The following is a 10,126-nucleotide window of genomic DNA, read 5'->3' as shown; positions in this document are numbered from 1 at the left end:
ACCCAGGTTGGGATAGCACAGGCTCCGGAGATTCCATCCCCCCGCCCCAGTTGTACTTTTCTTCCAAGTCCTGATGCAGTAAAAATAATATTTATGGACATTGAGAGAGAAATTTATTAGATGAGGAATTTTCCAATCCACATTACATTTTGGCCATCCTCTTGACACTCTACAGTTGATATTCATAATAGGTTTTGACTGATTTGGCTAATGTCAAAGGAATAGGAAGAAGAAAAGGAACAGGCCCAAGGCAGACTCATCGAGGTAGTGGGAAGAGCGATGACAGTACGTAGGTAACATTGCTGGACTGGGCCAGCTGATTTGCTATGTCCTCAGCTGCTTCAAGTTTGCGCAGTTCCACAAGACCTTCCCCTGCAGAAGCCAGGGAGTTGGCAATCAGTTCTGCAGCTTTTGAGTCTCCTTCGGCCATGATGATAGCGGCTTTCTTCTGGTATTCAGCCTTTTCCACAAAGAACCTGGCCTTTTCTGCTTCCTGCTGTGCTACTTGCTTCATTTCTATGGCATCCAAGAAGTCCTTGCTGAACGTCAGGTGAGTCAAGGAAACATCATCCAGGATGATGCCAAAACTAGCCGCCCGTTCTGACAGGTCTTCATTCACCTGTCTGGAGACCAACTCTCTCTGTGTGATCAGTTCCTCTGCATCAAAGCGAGCCACCACTGATTTGAGCACCTCAGTCGTAATGGAAGGTAGCACTCGGTCGTCATAGTCTTCACCGATTGTCGTGTAAATCTTAGGGAGCTGCATTATCACTGGCCGGAACAAGATCCGGAGTGTAATATTCACGCTCTGGAGATCTTTGCTTCCCGTGGATACAGGGACATTGTGAGGGCGAGAACGGCAGTCGAAAATTATGGGCTTTTGAAGCCAGGGGATGAGAAAATGAGTCCCTTCTCCTACCACCTTCTCCTGAACACCCAGATATCGGTCAAAGATGACTGCCCGGTGACCTGCGTCCACATTATAAAGAATAGATTTGACCACTCCACCAGCAAATGCTAAGCCCAAACTAAGTTTGCCAATGTTCTCAAAGATCTTAGCAGCCATTGGGGGCAGCTGATGTCTCTCTTCTCTATGTCCAAGGAAGCTGTCCCAGTATCAATGCACATGGCCTAAATCCTTGCTGGGTTTTGGGTGGACCTGGTGTTTCTTCTAAATACTTTCAGTGACTGGGGGCAAATGAACCCCCAGCCCCCTCCCAGACACGTGTCTTGTTGTTCAAATTCAGAAGATGACAATCCTAGAATCCCATCAAGGATGGGATCTCCACCATCACTGTTTCATCCTGACTAGATACAAGACCTCTTGACATCACCAAAGCCCCTTTTATGACATGGCTCACTCTGACTTTTTTTACCTTGGAGGAAGTAGATATTATATTTGAGAAGGTTTAAGAGATGGCATCAGTTCCTACAAAGTCTCCTTGTCCAGCTGTTGAGATTGTGGTTCACATCACAAAAGGTAGGATGGAAGCAGAGAGAGAAAATCTGGGCAAGTCCAGGGCAAAAATCTCAATTCAGGCAGGTTTTCTGATTAACAAAAGCGAGGCTTTTTAAACTGGGTTTTAGTCATTTTGTAAATTACAATCAAAGACAGTGACTCTGAATGCCCTCTGGATAAAAAACTAGGGTATCAGTCATTTTAAAAAATGAAAATGCTTGAGCTTAAATTTGAATCAAATTTAAATCAAAATAATTAAATGAAGGGAATATGATCATTCCTCACTCAGGGGATAATTTTTTCCCTTTTTGTCACATTGAAAAATAATAACAGGAGACAATTATAGGATTTCCGGGAGCTGTGGCCATCTGAAGGTGGATCATCTTGTCTTTATCTCACTTGATATCAACTCATGACATCACCTAATGAGGTCACTACCCTTCTCCCTGCAGCTGTTCACATCAGAGCTTTATTCTGAAACATTGCAGGACCTTCCTCTTCCTGTTTTAGATTTAGCAATGCAAGGGAATACAGAGTTTACTTTGCCAATCCTGCAATATCTCCAAGTCCTTCATTATGACATCCCCAAATCCTGCATTGTGACATCATAGTGACCCCCCACCACTAGCCCCCAAGGCTCAGCCTCTATGGTGCTACAGATGCAGAAAACATAATTATCCACGATTCCTTGTGAGGGACCCCATGGAGGGATAATCTGGCCAGGAATTGCATTGCCAGAGACAAGCTAGAACAGTGGCCCTCAACTTTTTTGGGCACCAGGGATCAAGCGATGGAGAAAGTTTTCTGTGGAGAAAGTTTTTTTCTGTGGACCGAAGGAAACATGTTTTTGCTTTCTGCCTGTATCCCGCAGATGGGGTTCTACTTGTTTGTGCCCATTGCTGGCATGTAGCAGCCCAGTGCCAGTCCACGGACCGGGGATTGGGGATCCTGGAGCTAGAGAGTTTGGGACAAAGAAGTGAGGTGAGGTGAACTCATGGATTCTCCAGCACTGGAGGTTTTCAAGATCAGCCATTTGCCTGGAATGAGGAGTGAGGATTCTTACACTGAGCAGTGGATTGGACTAGATGACCTCTAAGAGCCCTTCCAACTTTAGGATTCTAGAACTTTTTTGTATTTTTTTAAAAAAATTATTTAAAGTACATACAATTCCTTTTCCATTTAACAGTGTGTCATCTGGGTACAAATATCTTGTGTAATAACATTTAAAATTTACATCCACATTCATTACTTTGGTATTAATTCTCTATTCTTATCTTATTGATATACATAATATCTCTATAACACTCCTCTTCTTAACATGTTTAATTCTATTAACATCTTTTCTGTATTTCACTAATCTATTAGCTATTTCTAGCTTTCATATTTTTTTTCTCTAGCCATCAATAAAATAGTTCCCATATCTTACTGTTCTGTCTCACTTTTCTTCTTTCCCAAAAGATGAAAGAATACAAGCTCATACAAACACAGGCAGGCAAGCTGGCTCGGACTTCACAGAGTTAATTCTTTGGAACTGATAATATTCTTGGCATTCCAATACCCTCTGCCTGCCAAGTCCGAACTGATAACAAATAAAAATCTACTCACAGAAAATTACAAGGCAGCCCACAAAAATCATTCACGAAGAAAATCTGAAGTAAGATTAAACTTTGTCCCGTACAAAGTTCCAGCCGACAACACACCCACTTTTATCCCCTGTGGGGTGTGGCTCAATGACTCAGCTCACTCTCTGACCCTCCCACGCCTCCTATGTTGCTGCTCACGTTTCTCCCTACGACGCTGCTTAGGATCAAGCCAACACTCTTCCTCTTGACTCCCTGTCAGGGGCTGCTCCGATATGCCTTCCTCCTGATTAATCCCAGGCTGTTCTTCTCGGTTGCCTGATGAAACCTGAGGCATTATCAGGGAGGAAGGCATTGCTGGAGAGGAAGGTCCTGGGGAGGAAGGCATTCCCAGTTCCTCCTCCTCCTCCTCCAGGTCTTCTTCCTCTGACAGCATAGGCTCGGGAATCGGGGCCATAACATCTTACAATATTCAGTTTGCACCTTCTCCTTAATTGCAAGCGTTAATGTATTCATTTCTGCACATTCTAATCTTTTTCTGATCACATTTTCATCAGTAGGAATCTCTTCGCTTTTCCAATTTTGAGCAAATGCAATTCTAACTGCAATTAATGCATGAATAATCAAATATACATTCTCTAGGTTTCTAGAACTTGAAGGGATCTTCAGCAAGGATCTGGTCTATCTTAGGATTTAGCCTACCTTAAGTCCACCAAGAAGAGAAACCTTGCAACATTTTGCCATCTTGTAGGCAGTCCTCAACTTACAATGAGTTGCTTAGTGACCAAAGTTACAACAGACCTCCCCAGGGCTAATTATGACCCAGATCCAAAATTCTGATGGCCACTGTAGTGATTTGACCACATTTCAGGCACTTGGCAACCAGTCTGCGTTTATGGGCATTTGCTGCATCTGAAGTTCATGTGACCATGATTTACATGATTTTTGGAAACTGGCATGTATTTCCAGTTTTGGCAAAAACAGCCCATAGCAAACAATGGGTTCCACTTAATGATTGTGACTCATAAATGGTCACAAAAAGTCATAAAATCGGGCCCAGTCACATGATGACCCACTTTACAGCCGTCATGACTTATGACTCTAATGGACAGGCTCCAATAGGGTTGTAAATCAAAGAGTACCTGTGTCTAAGAATCTCCAAATTTGACAAATTCTGTTTGATCCTGGAATTCTCCTCCCCTATAAATATTTCCTTGTGACAAATTTTGTCTTTTTATCTTAGAGGAATTTTGTTCTCTCTTTGCATGGGAATCAATTCCATTTTCAGTGGGGATTATGAAATAAAATGGAATGGCAGAGTTGGAAGGGACCTTGTAGGTCATCTAGTCCAACCCCCCCCCCCCACACACACCTTACCAGGAAACCCTACACCATTTCTAACAGATGGCAGTCTTTGTGAAAGCCTCCAGTGATGAAGCTCCCACAACTTCTGAAGATGAATCTCTTCCCAGAGTTCATTTTATATCCTATGGGGTTTTTTTCCTCTTCCTTTTTCTTCATTGTTTTAAATGAATAAAAGCTTTGTCAGGGAATTGTGCTGCCAGCGTCCAAATGAAGTCAGAGGTGCTGAAATGAACTTGTAATTTTATATAAATAAATATATTTCACATCTATATTTACAGCAAGCAAGATAGTCAGGCACATCATGAGGTAAATCATCAGGTAAATCACAGAACGGCATACAGAACACACAGAAGAAAAAGGCGGGGGGGGAAAGGGAAACACCCCCTTTGGACCCAACAACCAATCATAACCTAGATTGCCTCATGCAGGAGCCTGCACTCTTCTATCAATCAACCACCACTGTGTGTTTTGGCCTATCACCCACTTTACTGTTCCAGCTATTAAATTAAACATCTTAACAAGCTTTTAATTTCTTTGCAGCCATATCTGCTGCAAAATCCAAAGGGGAGCAGAGGTTGCCCTCAACATACAACCTTCTTTAGTTACAATAGCACTGAAAAAAGCAACTTATGACTGTTTTTCATGCTTATGGCCATTGCAGCATCCTCTGGCCACTCGAACCCTTGGCAACTGGCTCATGTTTATGACGGTCAAAACAACAATGTTACTAACTTAACAACTGTTGCAATTCACTTAACAACTATGGCAAGAAAAATAATAAAATGTTACTTAACAACTGTTTTGCTTAACAACAGAAATTTTGGGCTCAGTTGTGGTTGTGAGGACTACCTGTATTTTTAGATCTTTTTGTTCTTCTGTCTTTGCCTCTTAAGCAAAAAAAAGAGAGAGAGAGAGAGAGTTTGGCTGACTTTTCTGCCAATACTGAGCTTTTTAAAACATGAATTTTATCAGCTGCAAAAATCTTTTTTTTTTTAACCTGGAGCAAAATACTCATGAGAATCCTATTCAGTTTTGTCTTGCTGGGCAACCAAACACAAGAAATCTCACATAAATATTATCAAAATAACCTTTATGTTACTTGGAGATTCTCCAGACATTGGCAAATAACAGTGTAGTTCTCGATTTACGAACATAATTAAGCTGAGAATTATGGTCATAAATCATTTCAGACAAAAGATATCCTTGTGCCCGAAAAGAAATTTCCAGTCCTTCTCACAGCAGTCATTAAACAAATGTCCCAGTCATTAAGTGAACTCAGTGGTTGTTAAGTGAACCCATTCATTTGAATGGGCATTTTTTTCCTGTAAACTAGGAAATAATGCCAGAAAATATTGTGAATTTAAAGCCACATGTCTCCAGAATGCCACAACAAATCATAAAACGGATCTGTCCAACATCTGGTGACATTACTGCTGTGGGTGGTACAACAATTTGCAATGGGCTTTACAGGCCACAAAGCACCCGTTCCGTGGCCATCATAACTTGAAAGGTTGATAAAACAACTGGTCATTAAGTGGGGACTATCTATAGTTGTGAAAGTGTCCAGCACCGAGAAGAAATGATTGCCCTCCTTGGTGTCTCTGTATACCTGTGTGTATGTTTGTGTTTGCCTGTAAAAAAAAAAGGAAGGAGACATTTGTGTAGTTTTGGAGGCTTTAGAAATCCAGGTTTTTAAAATGACAGCCAGTTAGGAGGTGTCCTCTCGGTCCCAGATTTTGATTGCGATGATATCTCAAGCAGGACAGGAGTGTCCTTAGGCAGTGGTCTAAAAAAAACAACCCCCTAAAAAAATGCCTGGCAGAACCTTAATCTGGTCATCCTTGTGGTGTGATGACTCAGAGTGTAACACAAACGTAACAAAATCCAAAACCTAAATAAATGTCCTTTAATGCCTCCAACTTGGCCCCACTGTTCAATAATTCTCAGTTGGAGATAAAGCATATTCAAAAATAGTCTAACCCTAACCCCAACCCTCAAAAATAGTCTTCAAAAGAAAGCAATACAGTCCAACCTTAATGAGCAGATAGAGGTGAAATAAAAACCCAGAACAAACTACAATGAAGGAAATTCCACAACAGACCAGGATAAGTAGTTACCAACTTCAAGGAGATAACAAGGCACAGTCTGTTGGAAGGACACCAACCAAGATAACTTCAACCCAAAATAACACATGCTTTGCTTCTGGCAATGCTGTGTTTTAACCGTCTCTCTTATATACTATTCTCCCCAGCTGCAACCAATGTGGGGGATCATGGCCATTTCCTCTCTCATAAGCCAAGTTGTTGCCTTCTCCGTTCCTCCCTACATCTTCCCTAGGATGAAGAGGGGATGGGCCTGGCTCTTCCTCTGATTACCCAGCCGGCCTCTGCCCTTCCCCAGCCTCCTCCATAACCTCCAGAGCCACACTTCCACTCCCTGTTGGCTGTTCCTCCTTTCCCTCAGAGTCTGACTCTACCAAGGGCATGACATGTGGCTTTTAGACCACATTTGACCCTTCTGGAATTATAGCGACCCTTTCCCACAATTTAGCTTGTTTAGTTTATGGTAAAATAATGTGTCTTAAACATAGCTTTCACATTGTCTCTCATTTCCTGGTGGATTTCATTCAGTCTAAATTGCCCAAAGCATCGTTCTTGTCTAAATGGCAGCCCTGTAAGAAAGCTGGCCTTGCTCGGAGCTACTCGGAGAGCAGAGATCCCGACGGTGGATCCATCTACCAAGATCTCCTCTTTCTGCCAACATCCCCTCTTCTGGGTGCTCGACTTTCCCTCTTGCTCGCTCACTCTTCCTAACTGAAAATGAGTTGTCTCGTGTGTGATTCAAGACCCTTTTGAATTGTCAGCTGCAGCTGAGAAGGCTCCTTGTTAGCATTTTGCTCCAGGTAAAAGAATGGATTTTCCCAGCTGATAAATTCATATATTTATAAGCTCTATATTTGCAGAAAACATGATAGCGAGCGGAAAGCTGGCTGCTGGAGAAATGGAGACTGACTTGTTTTTCTCTGTCTTTTTTTGGGGGGGTGAGGAGATTAAAGGGGGACATTGGTCCCCTTGGCACTTGGGTATTTATGCCACTCTTGCCTTTCTGGGGAAAAGATTTTTGGATTTGGGGTGGATGGTTCTATCAAAATGTCAGTTCAGGGTGCATCGGTGGAATAGAAGAACAGAATAACAGATTTAGAAGGGACCTCGGAAATCTTCTAATCCAATTCCTGTTTGAGCAGAAGACCCCATATCATTCCAGAAAAGCAAGTTTTGTATTATGGATATGAAGAAACTGATTCCATATTACAGGTAGTCCTCAATGTATGACTACAATTGAGCCCAAAATTTCTCTTGCTAAGGGAGACATTGGTTAAGTGAGTTTTGCCCCGTTTTACGACCTTCCTTGCCACAGTTGCTAAGTGAATCGTCGCAATTGTTAGGTGAGTAACACAATTGTTAGCTGAATCTGGTGTTCCCCATTGACTTTGCTTGTCAGAAGGTTAGCAAAGGCGATCACATCAGTGGTGGGATTCAAATTGTTTTACCATCGATTTGGTGGGCGTGGCTTGGTGGGTGTGCTTTGCCTTTAACAGATTAACAGATTAACAGAGATGGAAGGGATCTTGTAGGTCATCTAGTCCAACCCCCTGCCCAAGCAGGAGACCCTACACCATTTCTGACAGATGGGAGTCCAATCTCTTCTTGAAAGTCTCAGGTGATAGTGCTCCCACAACTTCCGAGGGCAACTTCTGTTCCATGGGTTGATTGTTCTCACTGTCAGAAAGTTTCTCCTTATTTCCAGGTTAAATCTCTCCTAATCAGCCTAGCGCTGGCACGCAGCTTTCCCCACACCAGCCGAGACCTGCAGCGCCAATCAGCTGAGAGGATAAAGAAGAGAAAAGCACAAAGGTGGATGGGAGGGCCTATCCTGTGCTTTCTCTTCTTTTTCCTCGCGGCTGATTATCAGAGGATTTTTTTCCTCAGCTGATCGTCGGCTTTTTTTTTTACTACCGGTTCGGCTGAACCGGTAGCATATCACCACTGGATCACATGACCCCAGGATACTGCTACTGACATAAATATGAGTCAGTTGCCAAGTGTCCAAATTTTGATCATGGGGATTCCTCAATAGTTTTAAGTGTGAAAAATGGTCAAAAGTTACTTTTTTCACTTCTGAACCATAATTTTGAACAGTCAGTAAATGAACTGTTGTAAGTTGAGGACTAAGAATCAGAATCAGAATAGAGCTGGAAGGGACCTTGGAGGTCTTCTAGTCCCACCCCTGCTCAAGCAGGAGATCCTATACCATTTCAGACAAGAAACTGTCCAGTCTCTTAAAAATCTCCAGTGATGGAACACCACCCAACACCTGAAAACTACCTGTATTAATAAAGCACCTGAAACTGGTATAAGCCCACAAGAGTAGCAACACGCTATTTTAGCAATATTTTCTCCCCCAAAGTGAAAATTAAGCAGTGTCTTGAAGGGTGATCCAAAAAGTCAAAATGAAGGATACAGCTGTGCAAACATAGCTCCAACTGATTTTTATATGTTTTGTTTGTATGCATCAGATATAAAAATCAAATAGGACTTCAAATGCACTGAAACAACCAACGTCTTGACGTACTTTAACCACACCTTGGAGACACCTCTGCTTTCCACTTGTGGCCCCCTTCATCATATGCTGTCTGTGCCTTTCTTCTGTACTTTCTGAACTTAAAACTTTCCATAGCAACATCTGTGATTTAAAAAAATACATAAATGGAGAAATCTGATTAAAAGATCCCTTCTGTGACCTGTAGCACGGATCCTAATTTAAAAAAAAGAAAAGGAATGGGTGTATGCATACGAAATGCCACTGAAATTAATCAGATGGGTTAGGGAGGAAAGAAGGAGAAGATCTGCCTTCTTTAATTAAACGTTAAACTAGGAAGGGATCTGCCTTCCAAATCACATCTTGCATTGATCTAATTTAGTCCTTTTGATACTCTCCAAAAGCTAAATGTAAACTTCTAAATTACACTGGGAATTTATATATACAGTATACAAAGCAAATCTCTATCTTCTCCCAGCCAAAATATCAAAACAAGATCCCAGGCCTCACATTTCTAAGTACCACACAGAAAAGCACTTTATTTTCTTTCTTTTAGCTTTGAAAACACTTGTAGTAGAAACATTTTGCTTCTCTAAACCAGTGTCCCAAAGGGGCTTTTTCAGGAGGCAACTGGACTTTCTTGTTTTTTCTTTGAAGATGTTTTGCTTGTTATCCAAGAAGCTTCTTCAGCTCTGACAGGATAGTGGGGAATGGAAGGATCCCGACAGAGCTGAAAAAGCTCTGTCAGTGTAGTGTCATACATAAAATTATTTATTGCAATGTCTTACCCATCAATGACTACTTCAGCTTCAACTACAACAATACAAGAGCGCACAATAGATAAAAACTCAAGATAAACCGCACCAAGCTTGATTGCAGGAAATACAACTTCAGCAACAGCGTGGTCAATGTCTGGAATACTCTATCTGACACTGTGGTTTCTTCCCCAAAACCCAAAAACTTTAACCTTAGACTGTTGACCTCATCCTTTTACTAAGAGGTCTGTAGCGGGCGTGCATAAGCACACCAACATGCCTACCGTCCCTGTCCTAATGTTCCTTTTTATTCGTACCCATTTCATGGATTCATAATCACGTTTATACTTATACCTGTTATCTAATAC

The 10,126-nt window shown here is 41.9% G+C and overlaps 1 pseudogene; it reads right to left on the bottom strand.

Moving 5' to 3' along the window:
• Positions 1-256: 256 nt before the first annotated feature.
• Positions 257-1,066, bottom strand: LOC113434922 (prohibitin 1 pseudogene; annotated as a pseudogene).
• Positions 1,067-10,126: the final 9,060 nt, after the last annotated feature.

Source organism: Pseudonaja textilis, chromosome 1, assembly GCF_049901715.1.
Source record: "Pseudonaja textilis isolate UNSWEBS1 chromosome 1, rPseTex1.2, whole genome shotgun sequence".
In the NCBI taxonomy this organism is placed as follows: Eukaryota; Metazoa; Chordata; class Lepidosauria; order Squamata; family Elapidae; genus Pseudonaja; species Pseudonaja textilis.
The sequence above is the reverse complement of the archived record's forward strand: the minus strand, read 5'-3'. Positions and strand labels throughout refer to the sequence as shown.